We start from the raw sequence: 12,298 nt of genomic DNA on the forward strand, positions 1-12,298 counted from the left end.
CTTGAACCCACAAACTGTGAGATCATGACTTGAGCCAAAGTCAGTCACTTAACCGCTTAACTGACACCCAGGCACCCTTAGTGAGCACTTTTTTTTTTTTTAACATTTATTTTTGAGACAGAGAGAGACAGAGCACGAATGGGGGAGGGTCAGAGAGAGGGAGACACAGAATCCGAAACAGGCTCCAAGCTCTAAGCTGTCAGCACAGAGCCCGATGCGGGGCTTGAACTCACGGACCGCGAGATCATGACCTGAGCCGAAGTCGGCCGCCCAACCGACTGAGCCACCCAGGCGCCCCAATAATAGTTTTTATACAACAAATAATAGTTTAAAAATTCTTGTGAATAGCTCAATCTAACTATATGTCCCTGAAGATCTAATTAAATGTTAAAAGCTTCAGTTATTAAAAAAAAACATATCTGTAAAACCCACTTCTTTCTTTAAAAGAAAATGTTTTACTTGCTGCATAATTTATTGTATTTTATATATGTTATAGATTACAAATTAACCATTTTCTTCTTCTTAGCTAGGTAAGCTATTTTTAATTTTCCCATTATACATAATCCTTTAATTAACATATTTTAAAATGTCAAGTTTTGTTCAAGCTTTTCTTTTATATCACAACATTCCCCCCCTCCCCTTATTTCCCTAGTCTTTACAATGGGGGAAACAGTGATATAATTTTTCAAAACTGTTTTTAAAACTGACATAAGTAAAAATACTTGTTAAACAATGCAAAATGTATGCATTTACACCACCACCTGTCACTCCTCGCCACTGCCACTTCCTTGTGAGTGTGATCCCTTTCAGTGTTACCACATTTCTGGTTATTTCCTGGGAGAGAATCCCAGTGGGGGAATTACTGAGTATCAAGAGCTCCAACAATTTAGAAATTATAGAAACATTAAAGGAAATCATTTGTGGAAAAATAGAAAAATTGAAATACATAGATGTACAATGAGAAACATTTGCACAAAAGAAGATAAAGATAAAGATAAAAGTAATGGAGTGGTGAAATGTTTGCAATTAATGTGTCAGATAGACATTTGGTATCTAAAAGGGGACTGATATGGGGCGCCTGGGTGGCTCAGTCGGTTGGGCGTCCGACTTCGGCTCAGGTCATGATCTTGTGGTCCGTGAGTTCGAGCCCCGCATCGGGCTCTGGGCTGACAGCTCAGAGCCTGGAGCCTGTTTCGGATTCTGTGTCTCCCTCTCTCTCTGACCCTCCCCCGTTCATGCTCTGTCTCTCTCTGTCTCAAAAATAAATAAAAACATTAAAAAAAAAATTAAAAAAAAAAATAAAAGGGGACTGATAATAAATTTCTGTGGACAATAACTAGCATCCAGTAAGTAAGTAACTATTTTACAGAAGTAAATGAGAGCTAGGGGTAAAGGAATTTGCCCAGTTCCTGAAGGGATTTACACTCTGATGCCTGTGCTAAGTCTATATTCTTAATGACTATAATATATACTTTCTTGTATTCAGGACTAATGTGTATTTGTTACATGAAGTTGAGATTTCATGACTAAATATGTAATGTGATTTATATTGATAGAGAGTATATATAGGAACTGTGATTGAACTTAACAGAATGCTGGAATAGATTATTAGAAATGGTTTTACTGGATGAATTTTTCTGTGACTCTGATAATGAAATGTTGGGTGATTTCTTCTTTTGAAAGACTCCATGCTCATTAACCCTGCCTTGCCACTCTCGTTAATTTTTGTTAGTGTTTCATTCTAGTTGTTTCCCAAGTGTTTCTTTTTGGGTAAATTATTTGTGCATCTGTATAAAACTAAGGAGACTTGTTTGTTTTGTTTTTTGGGAGAGAGAGAGAGAGAATGGGGAGGGGCAGAGAGAGAGGGAGAGAGAATCCCATGCAGGCTCTGTGCTGACAGCAATGAGAGGCTCAAACTCACAGACCCCGAGATCATGACCTGATCCAAAATCGGACACTTAAATGACTGAGCCACCCAGATGCCCTGAGAATATTACTCTTCTTTCTACTTCCACGTCCCAATTTTTCTCAGCTATATTAATGTGCCTGAGTAATACTGTATAATATTAACTTGTTTTTTTCCCTTTTCCATTTCTCCATTTAAGCAAGTTATGGGCTCTGAATGTTATCACTTCAGGGGAGGCATAGGACAGAGAGGAAAGCAGACTTAACCTGTAAAATTTTTCCTGGCTTTTATTTTCCATAAGCCTAAACTCATTGAGTTGCATAGGATTTGAGAAAGGGAGCTTGATGACTTACAGAAAGAAGAGGTGGGAGAGGCTTCTCCCTGAGATTTCATGAAGGTGGTAGTGAGAAGCTGTGTGAGACTCAAACACTGCTCCATGGTGGAGCCCTGGGAGGGTGGCATCAGATATATAGGAAAGGCAGGACACTGGCACAAGCTTCTCAACCTCAGCTAGGACTCCCATACCACATGTGGGACCCCAAAAGAGCAGGGATCTGCTGCATGGGAAACAACCATTTGTTGAGGCTCTGAGTTACCTGAGTACAGATTACTGATGACTAGAGTGTCCCCCTTCTCTCTGAGGCTTTGGTAACTGTGTCTTTTGGGACCCAGGGGAGAGAAATCTCAAAAATGTTTGTTTACATTTCCCATCAAGCAGGTCTTAGAGGGAAGGTGGGGGGAATAAAGAGGATATTCCCCAGAGGCAGACATTGAATTGAAGTGTAGGAAATAAAGTGTTATTTCTTACATACTTGAATTTGTTGGCTGAGGTTTATACTCTGCCACGTGATTTTTAAATTGTTAAGGCTTATGACATTCACATGCTACTCTGTAATATGTCTCCTGTACTTTGCACATTGTTTGATACCCCAAAATGAAGCCAATGAACCGTATGTATGATGTTATAATTACATACGTATTATTAACTATAAGCCAAATATTGTGATTGGACTAATTTAGAAGGAAACCAAATCCTATGACATTAAAACTTTGCTGCTTAAATCTTTCCTTCCTTTTTTTCTGGTTCTACTTAGTTGACATCATTATTGTATAACCTGATGCCTTGGATTCCTATTTTTGTGCTGAAGGATTTCCTCTCGTAATTTTTCAGGTAGGGAGTATCAATGGTAGATGTTTTATTCCCAGATGTCTTTATTTTGTCCTCATGCTTAATTAACAATAAAGCTAATTTTTTTAAAAAAAATCTTCCTTTAGACCTTTAAGACATTACTTCACTTTCTTCTATATTCTTACTTTTTGTCCACTTTCTATAACAGATTAAGGGAAGTAAATTAAAGTCTCTATCCTCTAGCATGTTTCTATTTTGCCTTGTATCTGCTATAGTTTTTGCTTTATGACTATTGGTGCTATGTTATTTGGTGTATAGATTTTATATTTTCATTGTGAATTCTGCCTTTTTTATTATGAAATATCTTGTTTAATGCTTTTTTGTTACAAATTATTAAGTTACTGCAAGTCTTAAGTTACTGCAAGTCCTTTAAGTTTTCTTAAAGGAAACATTGTTAAGAAACTACACTGAAAGTTGTTCTACAGCCAACTTCTCTCTGAATTTGCTGATACTGAGCCTGAATCTTATCTGAGGCTTCTTAGAAGCTGACTGGCCTTTGGCCTAAGATGCAATTTCTTCTCTATTGATTTTTTTTTTTTTTCAGGAAATTCAAATGCGTTTGCTTTCTATTTTCCAAGTAGTTCTGGTACACTGATGGTACACTAATTGTTTTCTACTGATATGGTTTTTTGAAAACGATCTGTCTTGGAATTTCAGTGGGGGAGGAGGTAGGGTACAGGATAAATCATGTGTCACAGTCTACAACTTGACCTGGAATCTTTCCTATAACAAAATCTTAATAAGCTCCATATTTATAGGAATAAAACCTTGTTTGGTGTCCATCCATTTTCTTCTTCTCTCTCTTACTCTTCAACATGCATTGGATGCTGAAATCATTTGATCATCTAATTTATCATCTTTACACTTTCCCTTAATATTTATTAAAATCTTCAGTGCTGGAATTCTCTTTTCTCCCCCCCATAATGAAAATGTTGGAAAGACCTATCTGGATGATGTATATCTAGTGCATTCAAAAATTCCAGGTGTATATTTTTTGATATATTAATGTTAGGTAGCCATTTTAAAATGGCATAATTCCAAACAGAATTACAGCAACTTGTAGTCAGAATATAGTACAATAATAAAACATATATCAGTATGTCCAAAGGTTTGAATAAATTTCTTGCATGTAATTTTATTCTTTTTTTGACTGAAAATGACACTTTTATTTCCCCTAGGAACAAGCTTCTCCTAAAAGGAAATTGTTAAGCTCTAGATCACAGTTTCCCAGTTGTGCTTGAAGGGACCTGGCTATGTGTGACTAAGTGTTAAAATGAGTAATACCAAGAGTGAGGGTCTAGGGATTCAGAGACAGCTGCCCAGTAGATTCCATGGGAGAACACAGGGTCTAGAGCCTTGGACTGAACCTTTAGAGGGAAAAGACACAGAAGGACAGAAGGAAGACAAAAAGAGTACACAGGCCATATGAGGGTAGAGAGGTGACGATTTCCAAGGTTTTAAATTCAGTTCAATTGGTACAGCGTCATCACCCAAGTGCAGCCATGGCCATCTGTACAATGAACAGGCACACCTCCCAGACAGTGTGGGTTCCGTTCCAGACCACAGGCACATCCCTTCTTGGAAATTGGCGAGAGGCAAAGCATAGGAGTCAGTAGAAACAGACTACAGGGTGTGGCTAGAGACAGAAACTCTGAGCCCTGTTCTCCGTCATGCCAGGACAAGGACCAGTTCAGATCAAGCTCTTGTAAATGAACAACCGGAGCAGCAGCAATCTCCTGACAGGAGCATCCAGGGCAGGTGTTCCTCATCTTTCTATCCTAGAGCTGTGCTATCCAGGGGACTGTCATTTTATTCTTTTTTTTTAAGTATCACTTTATTTATTTGTTTGTTGTTTGTTTTAGAGAGAAAGAGGATGCAAGTGAGCAAGGGGAGAGAGAGAGAGAGAGAGAGAGAGAGAGAGAGAGAGAGAGAGAGAAGTGGGGCTCGTGTTTACCTGAAGCATGTTCACACCAAGCGGGGCTCGAGCTCACCCGATGTGGGACTTGAACTCACAAACTGAGAGATCGTGACCTGAGCTGAAGTCAGATGCTTAATGACTGAGCCACCCAGGCGCCCCCTGTAACTTTATCCTTATAGTTTTTATACATTACCAGCTTCAAGGCATTTGACAGCTAGAAGGCTAATAATATTTGCAATAAGTCATTTTTTCTTAATATGCTAAATATTCAAGCAGAAATTTATACACTCAATTTAACTGTAAATATACGTGATGTCATTATCTATATAATCTTAAATCCTCCTTTTGGAAGATAAATCTTTTTTTCTTTTTTAATAGAGACATTAGCTCACCTATTTTAATTGTTAGCCCCATCAGAATCTGTGTAATCACTTTCATTTTAGAAATCTAATTGCTTGAGTCCTTTCAAGGAATCAAGTAGCAGTATGGAGGCTCACCACGTGGTGGCAGCCGAAAGCCCAGAAACCAACAGCATAAGTCCTGGATGAAGCATGTGTCTAAAAATTTATGTACAGCTGTCTTGTAGGACTGTAAGACAGTCATATTAAAAGGCTACTGGAAACGTTCTATATCTTTATCTGGGTAGTGGTTACATAGGTATATACATATGTAGAAATTCATCAAGCTATATATTTAAGATCAGTGCATTTTACTATATTTATACCTCAATACAAAATTTAAGTGACTATAAATGAGAACCATTTTATATAAGCCACCTTCAAATTGGTCCTAGTGTTGAACACAACAAAAAGTTTCAGAGGGAATACTAGGTATTAGAAATCTCCCCAAATAGTATGAAACTATTTTATGATAGTTGTTTTAGCTTATTACAATAAATTTAAAGGATCCTAAAATTGTCAATTTAAGTTAAGACTGCGTCATCAACAAGAAAGCAGTAGCATGGGTGGATAAATCATGGGCATAATCACATTTGAAACACTATAGAGCAATGAGAATTAAGGAAGCATAGCTATGTGGATAAATCTCACAAGCACAATGTTGGGTGAAAGAAACAAGTTGCAAAGATCACTGATATACACTTTTTTTTAATGTTTGTTTATTTTGAGAGAGAAACAGCGCACAAGCACATGTGTGCATGAGTGGGGGAGGGGCATAGAGAGGGGGAAAGAGAGAATTCTAAGCGGGGTTCATGAACCATGAGATCATGACCTGCGCTGAAATCAAGAGGTGGACTCTCAACCAACTGAGCCACCCAGGTGTCTCTGATATATACATTTTTATATTAAGCTCAAAAACAGTCAAAATATATTGTTTATAGATGTGCACATAGGTGGCAAGCCTAAAGAAACACCAGAGATTGATTATAAAAGTCAGGATAGTGGTTACCCTTGAGAGGAGGGAGGAGGATGCCAGCAGAGGAGAGGAACACAGATTACTTCTAAGGTACTGGCATTGCTCTGCCATATTTCTTAACCTGGGTGGTAATTACACAGGAGTTTACTTTGTACTTGCTCTTTAAGTGTAAAAGAGGTGGATTAAAAAGTGAAAATCCTAGTATCCAAAGTCTATAAAGAATGTATCAAATTTAACATCCAAAAAACAAATAACCCAATTAAGAAACGGGTGGAAGACATGAATAGACACTTTTCCAAAGAAGATATCCAGATGGCTAACAGACACATGAAAAGATGCTCCACTTCACTCATCATCAGGGAAACACAAATCAAAACCACAATGAGATCCACTTCACACCTGTCAGAATGGCTGAAATGAACAACATAGGAAACAACAGGTAATTGGTGAGGATATGGAGAAAAGGGAACCTTCTTATACTGTAGGGGGGAATGCAAAACTGGTGCAGCCACTCTGGAAAACAGTATGGAGGTTCCTCAAGAAACTAAAAATAGAACTACCCTACGACCCAGCAATTGTACTACTAGGTATTTACCCAAAGGATACAAAAGTATATATTCAAAGGGTTACATGCACCTCAATGTTTATAGCAGCACTATCAACAATAGCCAAACTATGGAGAGAGCCCAAATGTCCCTCAGCTGATGAATGGATAAAGAAGATGTGGTATATATACAATGGAATATTACTCAGCCATCAAAAGAGTGAAATCTTGCCATTTGCAATGATGTGGATGGAGCTAGGATGTATTATGCTAAGCAAAATACATCAATCAGAGAAAGACAAATATCATGTGATTTCACTCATATGTGGAATTTAAGAAACAAAACAGATGAACATAGGGGAAGGGGGAGAAAAGAGAAGAGAGGGAAACAAACCACAAGAGACTCTTTTTTGTTTATTTATTTATTTTGAGAGAGACAGAGACAGCGCTAGTAGGGGAGGGACAGAGAGAGAGAGAGAGAGAGAGAGAGAGGGAGAGAGAGAGAGAGAGAGAGAGAGACAAAGAGAGAATCCCAACCAGGCTCCACACTGTCAGTGAAGAGCCCGATGCAGGACTCGACCCTACGAAACTGTAAGATCATGACCTGAGCTGAAACCAAGAGTCCAATGCTTAACCGACTCAGCCACCCAGGTGTCCCATGAGACTCTTAATGATAGAGAACAAACCGAGGACTGATGAAGGGATGTGGGTGGGAGAAGGGCTAAATGGTGATGGGTATTAAGGAGGACACTTATTGTGATGAGCACTGGGTGTTGTATGTAAGTGATGAATCACTGAATTCTACTCCTGAAACCAATGTTGCACTGTATGTTAACTGAAATCCAAATTTAAAAAAAGGGGGGAAAAGTGAAAATCCAATAATCAGTATTTTATAGTGCAGGAAGCCCAGCAGTTTACCCTTTAGCAAACTGGAAGTAATCACAGGCACCTTTTATTATGTGTGGGGTTGCCAGATTTAGCAAATAAAAACAAGAAACTACAGCAAATAAAAATAAGAAACTATAGCCATAAAAATACAGGATGCTTAGATAAGTGTGAATTTCTGATAATGAATAATTTTTTAGTATAAGTTATCCCCACTTCTGGTCCCATGCAATATCTGGGACATACTCATGCTGAAAAATAATTCATTGTTTATCTGAAATTACATGTAACTGAGTATCCTGTATTTTGTCTGGCAGACCTAATTATGTGGCAAATTGCACAGGCAGAAGCAGTTCTCAGTGGCCCAGTGAGTGGAGGTCAAAGGAAGGGAAGAGGAGGAAGAAGTAGTTTTTTTAATTAATTAAGCAATTATTATTTATTTATTTTTATTTTTTAGAAGTCTTAAACTAGCCTGACCCTAAACTCCTATTTAAAGAACAGAGTAATTAAATTTGATGAGTTTACCCATTATTGCAATAGTTCAGGTAATGAATCCACATCATGTGTCAAATAATTTCTATCAACAAAAAACAGTATCAGCAAATGTTTAAAAGAGCCATCAGTGTTTTTCTTAGAAATTGTTTATCTCTCACTGCATCAGTCTTTCTTCCGATAACTTTAGATAAAGATATTGTGAAAGATGACTGATGCTGATTCTGTGGCTGTTTTTCTAGTTAATAGTCAATGATTAGGAGTGAAGTTGCAAGGTAGGTTGTTTTGTTTTCAATGTTTGTTGTTTGTTTGCTTTGAGACAGAGAGAGAGACAGCATGTGTGAGGGGAGGGAGAAGCAGAGAGAGAGGACAGAGAGCAGGCTTTTTGCTATCAGCGTGGAGCCTGATGTGGGGATACCACAAACCATGAGATCATGACCTGAGCCAAAATCAAGACGCTTAACCTGACTGAGCCACCCAGGCGCCCCTGTTTTGTTTTGTTTTTATTCTACAAATATTGTAACAGCTTCCCACGTGCCAGGAAACCATCTTAGACTCAAAGAATGGAATAATGAATGACACAGATATAGTCCCTTCCTATGAAGCTCAAAGTCTAGGTCCTACGGGATGGCAGATAGATAGGTAGATAGATAGATAGATAGATAGATAGATAGATAGATAGATAGATTATATGCACTTGGTAAAACTTTATCCAGCAATAGTGGATATCTGCTGTTTGCTGCCCAGCATTCCTCTTTATTAGGGGAAATCATCCAGATCCCATTCTATCTTATATGGTTTGGGTAGAATTGACCCCAAGCCAATTGCCATGAATGACAATGCTTGATTCAAGGATGGGCATATAATCCAATTAGAATTGACGATCCTTAAAATCCTGTAAGTAAAGGTTTCTGGAAAAGAGAAGCATTCACTCTTGCCTTTGCTAACAGCCACCATGTTGCTAACTTTAGGGGAGCCATCCAGATGATCAGGCCATCAGGTATACATTCCCAGAGGGCAGTATTCACATGCACAAAAGATGAAGTCAACACCAGAAAAACCATCGTGGTGCATTGTGGAACCTTGATTCAAGATAGGCCTGAAACTCCCCACAGATTTTTCAGTTAAATGTAGCCAGTAAATTCATTCACTTCTTAGGACAGTTTGAGTTTCCGTTCTGTCATTTGTAGCAACTAGTCCTTAACTGATGCAGTGAAAGACTAAGAGGAAATAAAGGTTTCTTTCCCATTCCCAACCTCCAGTATCATCCCCTAGAGATAATTGCTGTTATATATCTTTCAGACATTTGTTTGCACATATACGTATAATGTATGCCTTTTAATGCAAGTAGGATTTTATTGTACATAGGGTTCCACCACATGGTTTTTGTAAACCTATGTTGTATTGTGGACATCTTCATTTGTCGATGTATAATATTCTGCAAGTTGGATGTATCATCAGTTTAATCTATCTTCCACTGGTGGAAATTTATTTTTTTCCTCAATTTATGTATATATATATTATATATATATACATAAACATACATATATATATACTTATACACACACATATATGTATGTATATACATATATGTACATACATATATATATACTTATACACACACATACATACACACACACACATATATAAAGCTTTGTGCATATATGTAACTGTATCCAAGGAAAAATCCTAGGAATGAAATTGTTCTTCTAAAGAGAATGTACATTTAAAAATTTTCCCCTCAGAATGATTATACCAATTCATACTTTTCTCAGAAACACCTGAGAATGTTTCTCCTCATCATTGCTAACAGTATTTTGTCAAATTTAAGACATTCTGCCAGTATGATAATGAAAAGTAGTATTGTTTTCTTGATTTGCATTTATTCCATGAGTATATACACATAGAGATCCATACATGTTTAGGCTCTTTTATGCATTTGTTAACTATCGTCCTATAAATTCCCCATTTCACATCCTTTTTCTGTTTTTTTTTTATTTGAGTCATTTGTTTACCTCATTGATTTGTTTTATATATTAAGAAAATAGATCCTTTTATCATAGGTGTTTTAAATTAAAATTTTCTTTAGTGTTTATTTATTTTTTGAGAGAGATAGAGTGTGAATGAGGGAGGTGCAAAGAGAGAGGGAGACACAGAATCTGAAGCAGGCTCCAGGCTTTGAGCTGTCAGCACAGAGCCCGACACAGGGCTTGAACTCATGAGTTGTGAGATCATGACCTAAGCCAACGGCCGCTTAACTGACTGAGCCACCCAGGCACCCCATCATACATGTTTTAAATATATTTTTCCCAAGATTGTTGTTTGTGCTTTAACATTACTTTATTTCTTTACTTCTTTTTTTTTTTCTTAAGTATAACATTTCAAGCATACAGGAAACAGGAAAGAATTATATAATGGAGTACCTACGTGCCCACTATCCTGTTTTAAAATGTTACCATTTTGCAATATTTGCCTCACCTTTTTTTTTCTTTAAAAAAATAAAATGTTACAGATTAATTGAAGCTTCTTTTATATTTCCACTGATCTGGTTCCTGTCCATCTCTCTCCAGAGATAATCACTGCCCTGAAGGCAACGTGCATGTTTTTGGAGACTATATATCTTAAAAAAACCCTTGCATGCACCAAAGGTTTAAATATTTTCTTGTCTCTCAGAAAAAAAAAAGACAGCAATAACAATTGATTGTTAATAGTTGTTCTCAAGTGTTACTAGAATTTGCAGACATCTTTCTAAGAGACATTAATTTCACATTATTGCAATAAGAAGGCTTGCAAAGATCCCATGAGAAGCTGTTCACAAACTGTGCCAGCCTTCTGATTAATGTTGCTAATAAAACAGAGAAGAATCTGCCCATCAAAGTCGCCTCAAATGAGGTCACTGAGTTATGACAGGATATATTTACTATAATTTATTTTTACCCCAGAAGAGGTTATTTTTAAAAAGGCTGTAATCCCTCTTTCTGCTCATTTTGGAACAGACATTAGTTGGGGTCAAAGCCCTTGTGTCTGTTTCCATAAAAGGTGAGCTTGTGGGGGTTGGGTGTGTTCAGATCTGCTTGGACATATGAAAAATGAAGAAATTTCATAAGTGGAGTGATGAAATCAATATGGTTTTGTTTGAACATTGTTGCAGAAAGAATTAAGACACTTTAAAAATCTTTGAATAACCTCTAGTCTTTTGATATTCTGAAACATATCTTCATTGCTTATTTTTAAAAGAATCCAAGTTAAACTTAGCCTAAACAAGGGAGTCACCTATGATTTTGACAAGCACTTTAAACGGTATACTTCTGGGGCATCTGGGTAGCTCAGTCAGTTAAACAGCCGACTCTTGATTTCAGCTCAGGTCATGATCTCACAGTTCATGGTTTCAAGCCCTACTTTGGGATTCTCTCTCTCTGCCCTCTCCCCCACTCATGCTCATTCTCTCTCTCTCAAAATAATTTTGTAAAATTGTAAGGTTTATATCAATTGCATGATGCTGTGCATATCATTCTGCAATTTGCCATGGTTGTTCCATGATGACTTCCAAATTTATCCATGATGATACATATAGATTGAATTTTTCATTTTAACTACTGAATTCTATTCCCTTTCATGAATTTATCTCTCTATTTTATAATTTTTTTAATGGTTTATTTATTTTTGAGAGAGACAGAGTGCAAGTAGGGGAGGGGCAGAGAGAGAGGGAGACACAGAATCTGAAGCAGGCTCCAGGCTTTGAGCTGTCAGCAAAGAGCCCAGTGTGGGGCTTGAACCCACGAACTGTGAGATCATGACCTGAGCCAAAGTGGGACACTTAAGCAACTGAGCCACCCAGGCATCCCGTCTTTCTATTTTAAAATCAATGAACATGTAGATTATTCCGTTTTTCTTCTAGTAAAAATAATGCTGCATTTGAACATATCTCCTTGTGCACATGGCTGAGAATTTCTCTAGTGTATCTAAGAGGGACCCTGCTGGGCTCTGAGT

At 37.4% G+C, this 12,298-nt stretch overlaps 2 long non-coding RNA genes across 3 annotated transcripts in view; one reads left to right on the forward strand and one right to left on the reverse strand.

Annotated features, from left to right (window-relative positions):
* The window catches only part of LOC132669886 (uncharacterized), a 45,104-nt gene that overhangs the window by 12,568 nt on the left and 20,238 nt on the right, over positions 1–12,298 (forward strand). For both annotated transcript variants that reach the window (XR_009606252.3, XR_009606251.3), the window contains one exon: positions 3,001–3,077. This is a non-coding gene — a long non-coding RNA (uncharacterized LOC132669886). The remainder of the gene's footprint in view (positions 1–3,000; positions 3,078–12,298) is intronic.
* Positions 1–12,298, reverse strand: part of LOC132669887 (uncharacterized) — a 28,470-nt gene that overhangs the window by 563 nt on the left and 15,609 nt on the right. The window lies entirely within an intron of this gene.

Source organism: Panthera onca, chromosome B3, assembly GCF_046562875.1.
Source record: "Panthera onca isolate mPanOnc1 chromosome B3, mPanOnc1 haplotype 2, whole genome shotgun sequence".
Classification (NCBI taxonomy): Eukaryota; Metazoa; Chordata; class Mammalia; order Carnivora; family Felidae; genus Panthera; species Panthera onca.